Raw genomic sequence first — 14,157 nt, 5'->3', positions numbered from 1 at the left:
GGAAGATTGCCGCGGCCGACCGAATCCCGAATGGACACCGGTTATAGATGAACAGATCTTTGTGCGTGTTGATGCAGGTGAGGCCTTTCGAAGATTCCGCCAGCTCCTGCGTCATGTAGGCCGAGGTGAGGTCCAGCTTGGTGACTGTCTTCCCTCCAGCCAGGGTCGCAAATAGGTAGTCTGTCTTGGGTAGCAGGTACTGGTCCTGTAGCGAAAAATGGTTGATCGTTACTTTATAGTCCCCATAAATTCTAACCATGCCGTCCTCTTTAAGTACCAGGACAATCGGACTAGCCCACTCGTTGAATTCCACCGGCGCGATGATGCCTTTGCACTACAGCCTGTCCAGCTCAATTTCCACTTTCTCGCGCATCATGTACGGTACCGCCCGTGCCTTGTGGTGGATGGGTCGCATACCGGGAACCAAATGGATCTGCACTTTTGCCCCCGAGAAGCTTCCAATGCCTGGCTCGAACTACGATGGGAATTTGCTCAGAACCTGGGTACATCAGGCATCATCGACGGACGAAAGCGCTCGGATGTCGTCCCAGTTCCAGCGGATTTTTCCCAGCCAGCTTCTACAAACAATGTGGGGCCATCCCCTGGCACAATCCACAGCGGGAGTTCGTGTACTGCTCAGTCATAGGAGATTTTGACTTCTGCACTGACAATTACAGAGATTAGTTCCTTGGTGTGTCCTTAGTTTGGTGTGAATGAGGCTGAGCTTGGGCCTGTGTGCCCCACAGCCTGTCGAAGGCCTTTTTACTCATTGTGGACTGACTTACATCCGTGTCCAGTTCCATAGATACTGGAATTCCATTTAGTTCAACTTTCAACATTATTTGTGGACATTTCGTAGTGAATGTGTGTACCCCGTACACTTCTGTCTCCTCGATTCAACCTAATCCACAGTGGATCGATTTTCCTCTGCAACGTGGTGGTTTGCAGCTCGCCTGCACATTCGCTGGAGGTGTCCCATTGTTCTGCAACCTTTGCATGCGTAGTGCTTAAAGCGGCATAGATGGGGCCAATGATCACCTCCACAGCGTCAACAAGGTGTTAACTGCCTCGCATTAATGATTGATGGCGGACTCTGGGTCATCTGACGTCGGGCGGCAGCAGCAGCCGGCGTGTACATTCTGCCATTTATATTTCTGCTCGAAACCGACGTTAATTTATGGACAGTACTGGCCGAAATTTCTTTACTCTGCAAAATCTGTTTGGTATTGTCGCTGGTGACATAAATGCCTGGGCTATCATTATGGCTTTACTTAGATTCGGAGTTTCTAGAGTCAACAGTTTGTGAAGGATTGCCTCGTGGCCAATGCCCACTACAAAAAAGTCTCTAAGCATTTATTCTAGGAATCCCTCAAATTCATAATGTCCTGCGAGGCGCCTTAGTTCGGCGACATAGCTCGCCACTTCCTGGCCCGCCAATCGTTGACGCGTGTAGAACCGATATCGTGCCATCAAAACGCTTTCCTTAGGATTTAGGTGTTCCCGAACCAGCGTACACAATTCTTCATAGGATTTCTCTGTTGGTTTTGCCGGAGGTAGGAGATTCTTCATGAGGCCATAGGTTGTTGCCCCACAGAGAGTTAGGAGGATCGCCCTTCGTTTGGCAGTGTCCTCGTCCCCTTCCAGCTCGTTGGCCATATAGCATTGGTCGAGTCTCTCCACGAAGGCCTCCCAATCGTCCCCTTTGGAGAACTTCTCCAGGATACCAACTGTTCTTTGCATTTTCACGCGATTGTTCGTTACCTCATCGCCAATTGGTACACTCATAATAAAGGATGAAACTGAGTACTGTGTACAATGAGCAAGTGTGACCGTAGCTCCTTTAATAAGACTCCAGAGTGCAGGCACCTAGTGTTGGCCTGCTTATATACCGTGCTCCCAAGGGATGCTGGGATCCCTTGGGACTCCAAAGGCAGTCCCTCTGGTTGTAGTGTAATACAGGTTACAAGGAGTTAAATACATAAAAACTGTATGCAATACTCTAGGTGTGGCCTCACCAATACCCTGTACAGTTGTAGCAGGACTTCTCTGCTTTTATACTCCATCCCCTTGCAATAAAGACCAACATTCCATTTGCCTTCCTGATTACTTGCTGTACCTGCATATTGTCCAGGAGACCCACTTTCTGCTCCCTCGATATCATCCCCACTAAACTGCTGACCACCCAACTTCCTTTTCTGGCTCCCATGTTAGCTGACAGTGTTAATGGTTCTCTCTTCTCAGGTACTGTCCCCCTCTCCCTCAAATCTTTTTTTCATTCGTTCCAAGAATGTCAGACTCCATTCCTCTCTTTCTGAGACTGAACCACACTGTTCGTAACCTTGGTGTCATATTTGACCCTGAAATGAGCTTCCGACCACATATCCAAGACACAATCAAGACTGTCTACACCCTTGCCTCAGCCCATCTGTTGCTGAAATCCTCATCCAGGCCTTTTTTATCTCTTGACTATTCCAATGCACTCCTAGTTCTATTCTACATCAACTTGATGTCATCCAAAACTCGGCTACCCGTGTCCTAACTCGCATCAAATCCTGTTCACCCATCAGCCCTGTGCTCCCTGGCCTACAATGGCTCCCAGTTAAACAATGCCTTGATTTCAAAATTCTTATCCTTGTTTTCAAATCTCTCCATGACCTCACCCCTCCCTCTCTCTGTAATCTCTTCCAGCCCCACTAACCATCCCCGACCCCCGTGATACCTGTGCTCTTCTAATTCTGCCCTCTTGAACATCCCTAATTATAATAGCCGTGTCTTCTGTTGGCTAGGCCCCAAGCTCTGGAATTCCCTCCTTAAACCTCTCTGCCTCTCTACATCTTTTAAGACGCTCCTTAAAACCTACTGCTTTGATCAAGCTTTTGGTCACCTGCCCTAGTTTCTCCTTACATGGCTCGGTGTCAAATTTTTGCCTTATAACACTCCTGTGAAGCGCCTTGGAATGTTTTACTATGTTACAGGCGCTAGATAAATACAAGTTGTTGTTGTTGAAATGCACTTTCATAGCAGCACAACACTAACTGGCTTGAGATGCCAGCATCGTGATTAACAAAATTACAAGATTGTTTTGCGAAACTGTTTTGTGATAAACTGAGCAATGAGAAGAAAGAATATTCATCAATCAGATGGAAAAGTGCATTCCTAATGCATGGAAAAACTAATGTAAACCCGGCATCAAAATGTAAACAGCACCTATAACAAATGAATGTAAAACCTGCTTCGATGGGAATCACAAATGACTTCCTCAAACCGGCAGCAGCAATGAACAATGTCAAGTGTGACATAAATGTTAAACATTGCAGCACAGAGAAAAAATAGATCATCTACCAGAGATCATTTTTAATGGCTGCAGAAACAAGGCAGCAAATAAAAGCATTGAACAAAGCAACAAAAACCTATAAATGTTAGAAAACTAAAATAAAAAACAATATATACTGGAAACACACCAGTGTGTCTGTTACTTATTGATACTTGGGGTCACTAGACACCAAGGGCGCCACTATTGGAGGTCATCGGGCTGTACGCGCGCATGCGGAGGCCCTGGTATACAAGAGCGAGTATCATGAGGTGCGCACTTTGGGCGCAAATAAAGTTGAACCAGGTTTGCGCCTAAGTGAGTTTACAGTAACAAGTTTTTCGCGTCATTATATACATTACAATATCCATCAGCGTCTGAAAAGGAGACACACACACTGGGGGGGGGGGGGGGGGGGGGGAAGAGAGAGAGACAGATACTTGGGGGGGGGGGGAAGAGAGAGACAGATACTTGGGGGGGGGGGGGGAAGAGAGAGACAGATACTTGGGGGAGGGAGAGAGGGGGGAGGGAGAGAGAGGGAGAGAGAGATGGCAGGGGGACGCTCGGCGAGGAGAGAGGGAACTCAGGGAAGACAGAAAGATAGATCACGTTCTTCCAACCACCTACAAGGGACATCCAGAAGTCACGGTACTGTCACTATTCACTTCATACCCTATAAACCTGTTAACAATCAGTATACAATGCTTCATCTATGGTGGGCGGGGAGGGAGGGTGAGGGGGGTAAGGGAGAAGGATGCACTTGCGTTGGGGTAAGGCATTTCGCCTGGTCCTTGCTGTCTTCTGGGGAGCTGTGTCCTCTGTCGCTTCAGGAAGTCAAAGTGGATCGAGTTACAATTTGCAAAGTCAGTGAGACCTTGGGATGGGCGGTTCCAGTTACACATTCCTGCAAAACTTCAGAGTGTGGCTTATCCTCCAAGGGGACCAATCAGAAACAAAGGGTGGAGCATGGTGGCCATGTTGGCAGTACAAATAAACACATCAATAAATAATAGAGGAAATACAACAGGTAAGAGAGTCAGTCAAGTGTGTTGACTCCTGTCAGAGAGTTTAAACAATGTTAGAAAATGATGAAAACTTATTTGTGAGGCAATGAGAATGCAGTAAAACAAACAGTTGAAAAGAGATTAAAAAAAAATAAACATACACATACGCACACACACACACCTCTAGCTCTTTTAGCCTATTTTGATAACCAAGGTGTTTCAAACTGAGAATTAATCTAGTGGACATCCTCTATACCCTTTCTAAAGCCTCAATATCACCCATTATTTGAGGCGACTAAAATCAGACACAATATTATAATTGAGGCCTGACTAAGGTCTTGTACAAGAACAGTATGCTTTGTCTCGTCAATTTTCCTACAAACGCACCCTAACACCCTATTCGCTCTAGCTATGGCTTCACAGCATTGCTCATGAACCTTTAGCAATCTATGCATTAAACACCTAGATCTCTCTCTCTACCTGCTTTACAATGCTTTTCCCCAGAGAGCGTATGCATGTTCAGCATTTACCCTGCCCACACGCATAATACTGCACTTTTCCAAGTTAAACATCATTTGACAGACATGAGCCAATCCCCCAACACATCAACATCCTGCCTGAAGCAGTGGAGCATCGTCCACAGTTCTGACACTAGGGTTCCCAATGCTCCAGGAATGACCGTCAGTTTCCCAGATTTGGAGTTACCTCTCCTGAGCTTAGCCTCCAGCAGCCCGGTAGACCAGCTATTCAAATTTCCAGGCACAGTGTGCACCACCTCCTGTTGTTAAAGCCTTCAGCTCGGTGACGTCACCCGACCACTTTTGTAGAGAGCCATGACCGCATGGAGCTGGGGGCTGGAGAATCTGGAATCGGGTGGTTCAGGAATTGTCGGTGGCCATTTGGGGAATCTCTGAACTTGAGGGAGGTTTGAAATGGACGGCTTTGGAATCTGGAGGAGGTCTGAAATCAAGGGGCTCGAGAGTGGGGGGGGGGGAAAAGAGAGGGGGAGAGAAGAGGAGACGACTGTGGGGTGAGAGAAGGGGAAGTTAAGAGATGGGATGTCGTGGAAGAAAATGGGACTAGTGGTTGAGAGATTGGGGAAAATGGGATGGAGTGGGGCTGGAACTAGCATTTCCCACAGAGCTGGGCGCAGCATCAGCAAAGTGGTGGGTAGGAGCAGCAATAAGAAAGGAGCAGCCAGTTAAATGGGTAAGTGAAACCTGGGGACCTTACTGTGGGTAAATAATGAAAGAATGGCCCTGAAATTCCGGTTGACCTCTTCCCACGGGCAAACAACCTAGAAACAGAAAAAAGCTGCTGCTGTGTCTGTCCGAACTTCCGAGCCTGAAGCCTCTGGTGACTGCGCAAGCAGCGCGTGCACGCGTGCACAGGCCAGGATCTGGAGACAGCAGCCAATCAGGTACAGTATAGTTCTCATTCATAGCAATAGGAGTTCCGTAATTCCTATGAATGAGAAACCCCCCTCCCCCCAAACACCCAAAACACAATTAAAAAAATAGAAAATAAAGTACACATTTATTTAAATTAAAGTTGTTTAAAAAAAGTCGGCAAACTATTTTTTTTGAATATGTTTTTTTAATTAAGCCTTAAAATAAACTTGCCGTAGTGGGGAGGGTTTTTAAAAATAAAATGTGTTTTTATAACTTTATTTTTAATGTGTGTGTGTATTTTTAAACACTTGCGCCTGTAAAAGTAGGCTACATGCCTGCTTTAAGATTTTAAAAGGACATTTGCAGGGCAATATATTCATAAATATCAGAAATCTTGCCCTGCAAGTGTCCTCGCTCCCGATCTGCGGATGATCTGGCAAGCCAGAAACTTGACAGATCGGAAAAGCCGGTTTTCAGCACAAACGCATTGCGCGCTGAAAACCGGCTTTTCTGATGCCTTCCCGGGGTCCGTAGAAACTTCTTACGGACCCGGGACATCGGAATTTCAGAGCCAATATTTTCACTGCTGTGTAAATGGGGAACTAGGAACAGAAACCAAGGATTCTCACTGGAAGAAACAAGAGGGAGAAAAAAAGTTCTTGCACTAAGGCTAATAGACCATGGGATACTTCACCACATGTGGCAATTGAGGTAGAGCCTAAAACTTTATTTCAAACGGAATGGGATATATATTTGAAAAGGAAGAATATAAAAAGTTATTTTGGAGACGAGGGCGGTTACAGGAGCGAGTGGCAGCACTGGGGGGGCGAATGGCTTCCTCCTGTGTGTTAATTTCTATGAAAAATTTTCCCTTAATAGAGTTTGAGTCCTTGGAGTGGTTGGCGCTGAGCTGAGCTCAAGAAGTGCCCCAAACACTAAGCACGCTGCCCTATGTGCGATCTCTTGGTTTGGTTCAGGTCGGACTGTGCCACCCGGTTTTGACGTATGAAGTCCAGGTACAGACCACCTCTGACTGAGGTTCCCAGTTCAGAGTTGTCACCTTTATAAAGAACTGAGTCCAAACCAGTCTGAGTCCAAGGAGTGTTAAAAGTGGCATCAACTGGGGAGCCTGACCACACCTTGTGCAGTGCAGGATGATTCGGGCTACTGTTTCAGGGTGAATATCAGCAGGTTATAGCATTACTACTAGTTACAGGTAGGATATCGGCATCACATCGATTACTACTCATTACATATCAGTGTTATTGCATTACTGCTGGTTACGAGGGGAATTTTACATATAGTTATCGTGGCTAAGACTCGGCGTGGGATCGTGGCGGAGGTGCAGCAAATGTTTGGTGCGGAGGTGTGGTGAGAGATCGTAGCAGAGGTGCGGTGAATGTTTTGTGACATAGGAGTGGCAAGAGATCGTGGTGGAGGAGTGGCGAGAGATCGTGGCGGAGGTGCAAATGGGGGTACGGGGCCCAGAAGAACTGCAGGCCCAGGGGCAGCATGGGCAGCCCACACTGCGATGTGTGCGCGCACTGAGTCCTTGCAGCAGAGCAGGTCTCCAGTCGTCTTGGTTAACCCTTGCCACTGGATAAAGGCCAGTGTGGTGGCTGATGTGCAAGAGTCACCACACATGAAAACAAATCCATGCACAGGCATCTTCCATCCCTGGAATTCAGGACTGGAATATCGGGTCCTTCATTGAAACATCTGCAAACTCATCCCTTTTGGTGTGGAAGCAAGTCATCCTCGTTTGAAGGTCTGCCTATGATGATGATGAGTTATCAGTGCCATTACCATTAGTTACTGGTGGAATCAAAGTTCCTTCCACCTCTGGTTTCCCTTCTGCGAATTGCTTCCCCACCTTAAGATTCCCCACCCTCGGTTTTCGTCTCTCAACATTTGGTTTTCCCTCTTCACCTGCTTAAGGGTGGCCTCCTGCCACTTGGAACAGCAGCTGGCACGAAACCACAAGCAAAAATACTCAACTACAGGGGACCAACCATTATAATGTAGAATTTGTATAATTCATGTGACAGATGTCATGCCATGTCAGAATGTCATGTGATCAAACCTCCAGGAATGCCTCCAACCCGAGTTGGCAACCCACCTAACACTCACACAAATTTTGGGATCATCTGCAAACTTGCAAATCGTGCCACACACCACCTACACATACATCTAGATAATTAATAAAAATAGTGAAGAGGATAGACAGAAAGGAAAAGGAGGCGGGTGGCGTTTCTGGTTAAAGAGGAAATTAATGCAATAGTAAGGAAGGACATTGGCTTGGGTGATGTGGAATCGGTATGGGTGGAGCTACGGAATACCAAAGGGAAGAAAACGCTGGTGGGAGTTGTGTATAGACCACCAAACAGTAGTAGTGAGGTTGGGGACAGCATCAAACAAGAAATAAGGGATGCGTGCAATAAAAGGTACAGCAGTTATCATGGGCGACTTTATTTACATATAGATTGGGCGAACCAAACTGGTAGCAATGCGGTGGAGGAGGATTTCCTGGAGTGTATTAGGGATGGTTTTCTTGACCAATATGTCGAGGAACCAACTAGAGAGCCGGCCATCCCAGGGACAGGACAGGTTAATGCGGGAAGCATGTTCCCGATGTTGGGGAAGTCAAAAACCAGGGGACTCAATCTTAGGATAAGGGGTAGGCCATTTAGGACTGAGATGAGGAGAAACTTCTTCACTCAGAGAGTTGTTAACCTGTGGAATTCCCTGCCGCAGAGTTGTTGTTGATGCCAGTTCATTGGTTCAAGAGGGAGTTAGTTATGGCCCTTATGGCTAAAGGGATCGAGGGGTATGGAGAGAAAGCAGGAAATGGGTACTGAGGTGAATGATCAGCCGTGATCTTATTGAATGGTGGTGCAGGCTCGAAGGGCCGAATGGCCTACTCCTGCACCTATTTTCTATGTTTCTATGTTTCTAACACCAATACCTGCAGACGTCACTGGTAGCCGGTCGCCCAACAGATCCAAATCCAGCTATTACTACTTTCTGCCTACAACCTTCCAGCTAGTTCTCAATCCAGCTCACTATGTCCAAGTTTTGGCTGGAGTTGCTCCTATTTTTTTGGAGCAACTAGTTTAGTTTGGAGTATCTTAGAAATCGCAATTCTCGGCATTTAGTTTGCTCCAGTTCTAGTGAGTTAGTGTAGTTTTGTTTTAGTTCAGTTTTTTTCCCCCAAAGGGGGCATTACCAGCCACTTACGCCAGTTTTGCAAGTTTAGGCAGTTACTCCAAACTAACTTAGAACAGAGCAAGTGTCGACTTTTGTACGCTCAGAAAAACCTTGCCTACACTTTAGAATTAGGTGCAGGTAGCCACAGATGGGGCGGTGGGGAGATGGGAAGTTAGGGGATTTTCCAAAGCATTAAACACTTCACTTTTAGCAATGAAGAGCCATCATCAATAATAAATGATAAATAAATCAATAAATCAAAAAATCAAAAATTATTAAAAAATTAACAAATAAATAAAAAGTTTTTACTCACCTACTGCAGCACCTATCCGCTCGGGAGCACCGGGAGCCCTCCAACAGTCTGCCGAAGAGTTGGTCGTCGGGCCCAGTTGCCGAGATGGTGTTCGGGTGGGGTCCGCCACTGGGGAGGAGTTCGGGTGGGTCCCACCACTGAGGTGGTGTTCGGGTGGGGCCCGCCACCGAGGTGGTGTCCGCCACCGGGGAGTAGTTTGGGTGGGGCCCGCCACCGGGGAGGTAAGGGCAGTGGCGACGAGGCGAGGCGAGGGCCAGTAAAGACAGGCAGGCCACTCGGCCCGGGATAGGGGCGGCGAACATTGCGACGTCCCTTCGGTCAGGGAAGACAGGACGCGTTGGGAGGGCCAGGAGCGACTGGGCACATGCACAGCTCCCAGCACTCTTTTCGGTGCAGGGCTGTAGCTCCGCCCCCACCCGATTGTGCTGCACTGTGCCGACTGCTAAACACAGAAGTACGAGGTAAGTTTTCGGCGCGCTTTTAATTCTACAAAATAGGCAGGCCTCTCGGAGATGCGCCGTTCTGCAGGACAGCCGAAACTTGGGCCCTATATTACCACTAATACTGGAGGCTTCGATCTTGTAGAGAAAGCTCTTATGTGGTATCTTGTCAAAACCTTTTTGGAAGTCTCAGTGGACAATGTTTACTGGGCTTCCCGAATCCACCAGCTTGGTCAGTTCTTCCAAAAACAGAATCAAATTTGTAAATCATGACCTCCTTTTCTTCAAGCCTTGTTGGCTGTCCCTAATATGTCCCTCTCAGTAATCATATATTGCATCCCCAATGATTCCCTCAAGCATCATTCTTGATTCTGATGTCAAACTAATTGCCTGTTGTTACCAGGCTCCATCTTGTTTCCTTTTTTTAAAGATGGGGACTACATTAGCCTTCTTCCAGTCAAAGAAACCATCCCAGAGTGTAGTGAGCTATTAAAAATACAGGTAATGGGCTCATACAGCACATATCCCACCTCCCCGAGGACTCTCAGGTGGATATCATCCAGCCCGACTGCTGGATGATATCCACCATCCGGTTTCTAATTCTATCTCAAACAATACATTCATCTATGTTAATATTGTCATGTTTGTAACCTTCACATAACTGTAACCAATATGTAACAACACTGTACACAACTGTGAAATACACACCTTGACCACAGGGGGTGAGCTTGTGGGCGACACTCCTCACCTGGTCAGCCAGGTACTTAAAGGGAGGTTCCACGCAGGCTCAGCACTCCTTGGTCCTGGGAATAAAGGTGCAGGTCATGTAGTGACCTTGTCTGCAGTATATGCTTCGTGTGACTTTATAGTACAGAGACACCACATTTGGCGACGGGGAACGGGAATCAGGGTAGCACAAATGAAAGGGACTGTGCTGGTGAGGACTGGGACGATTTTGTTGAGAGGCTCCAGCAGAGCTTCGTCACGAAAGACTGGCTGGGAGAGGCAGCAGCCGACAAGCGAAGGGTGCATCTACTGACCAGCTGTGGGCCTAAGACGTACGCACTGATGAAAGACCTGCTCGCACCTGAGAAGCCGACGGACAAAACCTTTGAGGAGCTCAGTAAACTGATCGGTGAGCAGCTCAAACCGGCAAGCAGCGTACACATGGCCTGACACCGATTCTATTCACACAGACATCGGGAGGGACGAAGCATACCAGACTTCGTTGCGGACCTTCGGCGTTTGGCCAGCCTCCAAGTTCACAGATGCCTGCAGGGGGGGGGGGGGGGGGGGGAAAAGAGATGTTAAGGGATTTCTTCATTGAGGGCATTGGTCATGCCGGGATTTTCAGGAAGCTTAGTGAGACCAAGGACTTGACTTTGGAGAGGGCAGCTTTGATAGCTCAGACCTTCATGACGGGGAAGAGGAGACCAAGATAATTTACACAAGCAGCCCTGGTTTCAACGTGGCAATGAACCAGGGAGTTAATGTTGTAAAAGCGATACAGAACCCCGCAGGCAGGCAAGGGCAATTCGACACCGCCTAGGCAGCAACAGATTCCAAGGTGGGACAGCAACAGAGACAATGGCAGGAGGATCGGCAATTCACACCATCACAAAGGACAATGCGTCCCAGGATGGGACCATTAACACACAGCAAGAGAGAGATCAGGAGTAATCAAAGAGACAATCAGAGAGCAATGCCTGGTAACAGTCCCTTTGTCCACAACAATCTCAGCTCATGCTGGAGGTGCAGGGGCAGACAATGCGAAAACCTGCAGGGTTCAACATTTTATCTGCAGAAGCTGCAATTTCAAGGGACATTTGGCCAGAATGTGCAGAAAACCCGTAGCGAAGTTAGTTTACGAGGCAGAGGAACCAGACGAAGAGTCTGCAAGGCATTTGGATGCTTGGGGCACAGCCATGGACGCTGAAGTAAAGCATGTTCACGTGGCAGACATCCACAGTTCATACACTATGATGATGAAAGTTCTATTAAATGGCATCCCGGTACACATGGAGCTGGACACAGGAGCTAGCCAGTCACTTATGAGTGTCCAACAATTTGAAAGACTATGGCCACTCAAAGCTAGCAGACCCAAACTAGAACGCATTGAGACGCAATTACAAACGTACACCAAAGAGATCATCCCAGGGCTCAGCAGTGCAAATTTGGTGGTCACACATAATGGATCAGAGAACCGGCTGCCACTCTGGATTGTCCCGGGGAATGGTTCCGCGCTTTTGGGGAGGAGCTGGCTAGCTGAGATGAACTGGAAAAGGGGGGGGGGGGGATGTGCACGCCATTTCATCTGTGGAGCGAAGTTCATGCTCACAGGTCCTGCAGAAATTCGAATCACTATTTCAACCTGGGGTCGGGACTTTCAAGGGCACCAAAGTAGTGGTACGCATCACCCCGGACGCCAGACCAGTTCACCACAAAGCCAGAGCCATGCCGTATGTGATTCGTGAGAAAATTGAGACTGAGTTGGACAGGCTGCTAAGGGAGGGCATAATATCGCCTGTTAAATTCAGTTACTGGGCAAGCCCCATCGTTCCTGTCCTTAAAGTGGATGGCTCAGTCAGGATTTGTGGCGACAAAAAGCCACCATCAACCGAGTGTCACTACAGGACTAATACCCGCTTCCGAGAGCGGAAGACCTTTTTGCCACGCTGGCAGGAGGCAAGCTGTTCACCAAGTTGGACCTCACTTCAGCCTACATGACCCAGGAACTGGCCGAAGAATCCAAGCTACTAACCACCATCACTACGCACAAGGGGCTATTTGTATACAACAGATGTCTGTTTGGCATTCATTCAGCAGCCGCTATCTTCCAGAGGAACATGGAAAGCTTGCTTAAATCCATTCCTGGCACAATTGTATTCCAAGATGACATCCTAATCACGGGTCCTAATCATGGACCAACAGAGATCCCCCTCCTATCACTGATAAAGAAATGTGTCCTAACTGGGAATTGGGCTCCCGCACACGGAGCATGACCCGAGGAGTCAGACCGTTTCATAAGACGGATGGATGAGCTCTCCATCCAAGCCGACTGCCTACTATGGGGCAGCCGGGTAGTCATGCCCCAGAAAGGAAGGGAAGCTTTCATCAGGGAACTCCACAGCGAGCACCCAGGCATCGTGCTAATGAAGGCCATTGCTCGGTCACATGTATGGTGGCCGGGAATTGACTCAGACCTGGAACACTGTGTGCACGACGTGTGCTCAGCTGGGAAATCCCCCTAGGGTGGCCCCCCTCAGCTCGTGGCCCTGGCCCACCAAGCCATGGTCACACATTCACGTAGACTACATGGGCCTGTTTATGGGAAAAATGTTCCTGATTGTTGTCGATGCATACTCGAAATGGATCGAGTGCATCATATTGAATTTGTGCACGACATCCATCACTGTGGAGAGTCTGCGCACGGTATTTGCGACCCACGGCTTGCCAGACATCCTAGTTAGCGACAATGGCCCGTGCTTTACTAGCTATGAATTCCAGGAGTTTATGTCGGGTAATGGTATCCAACACGTCAGGACAGCGCCGTTCAAGCCGGCTTCCAATGGCCAGGCGGAACGTGCGGTTCAAATCATAAAAAACAGGGCATGCTCCGGATTCAAGGACCCTCTCTTCAGTACCGCCTATCGTGCCTCCTGTGGCCTATAGGTCCCGCCTGCATTCGCTCACGGGAGTCCCGCCCGCGGAACTACTCATGAAATGCACGCTTAAAATGCAGCTGTCCCTCATTCATCCTGCTCTGTCGGACATTGTTGAGGGCAAGCACCAGTTCCAAACCGAGTGCCATGATCGCAACTCAGTGGGGAGATGCATAGAAATCAATGACCTTGTATTCGTTCTCAATCACGCATTGGGACCCAAGTGGCTTGAGGGCACTGTAATAGGCAAAGAGGGGAATAGGGTCATAGTGGTCAGACTAAACAATGGGCAGATATGCCGCAAACATCTGGACCAGGTAAAGAAAAGGTTCAGCATGGACACTGAGGAACCTGAAGACGACCATGGGATGTCAACCACACCACTGCCAGTGAACGAGCAACAAGGACATTCAATAGCATGCACAGTCCCTGCAGCCAGCCCGGACAGGCCAGAATCACCTCAGGCGACACGAGACGCATGCCACGGCTCAACCACCAGAGCCACAACTGCGGCGCTCCACGAGAGAGCGTCGACCGCCTGAAAGACTCAATCTTTGACCCAAAGACATTAGGTGGGGGAAGGTGATATCATGTTTGTAACCTTCACATAACTGTAACCAACATGTAACGACACTGTACATTGTATACAACTGTGAAATACACACCTTGACCACAGGGGATGAACTTGTGGGAGACACTCCTCACCTGGTCAGCCAGGTACTTAAAGGGAGGTTCCACGCAGGCTCAGCACTCCTTGGTCCTGGGAATAAAGGTGCAGGTCATGTAGTGACCTTGTCTGCACTATATGCCTCGTGTGACTTTATAGTACA

General features: G+C 48.2%; 1 protein-coding gene across 3 annotated transcripts in view; it reads right to left on the bottom strand.

The window, feature by feature from the left end:
- Positions 1–14,157, bottom strand: part of nectin3b (nectin cell adhesion molecule 3b) — a 350,178-nt gene that overhangs the window by 169,644 nt on the left and 166,377 nt on the right. The window lies entirely within an intron of this gene.

The sequence above is a fragment of the Pristiophorus japonicus genome, chromosome 10 (genome assembly GCF_044704955.1).
Source record: "Pristiophorus japonicus isolate sPriJap1 chromosome 10, sPriJap1.hap1, whole genome shotgun sequence".
Classification (NCBI taxonomy): domain Eukaryota; kingdom Metazoa; phylum Chordata; class Chondrichthyes; family Pristiophoridae; genus Pristiophorus; species Pristiophorus japonicus.
Note: the sequence above shows the minus strand (reverse complement) of the source record. Positions and strands in the feature narration are given on the sequence as shown.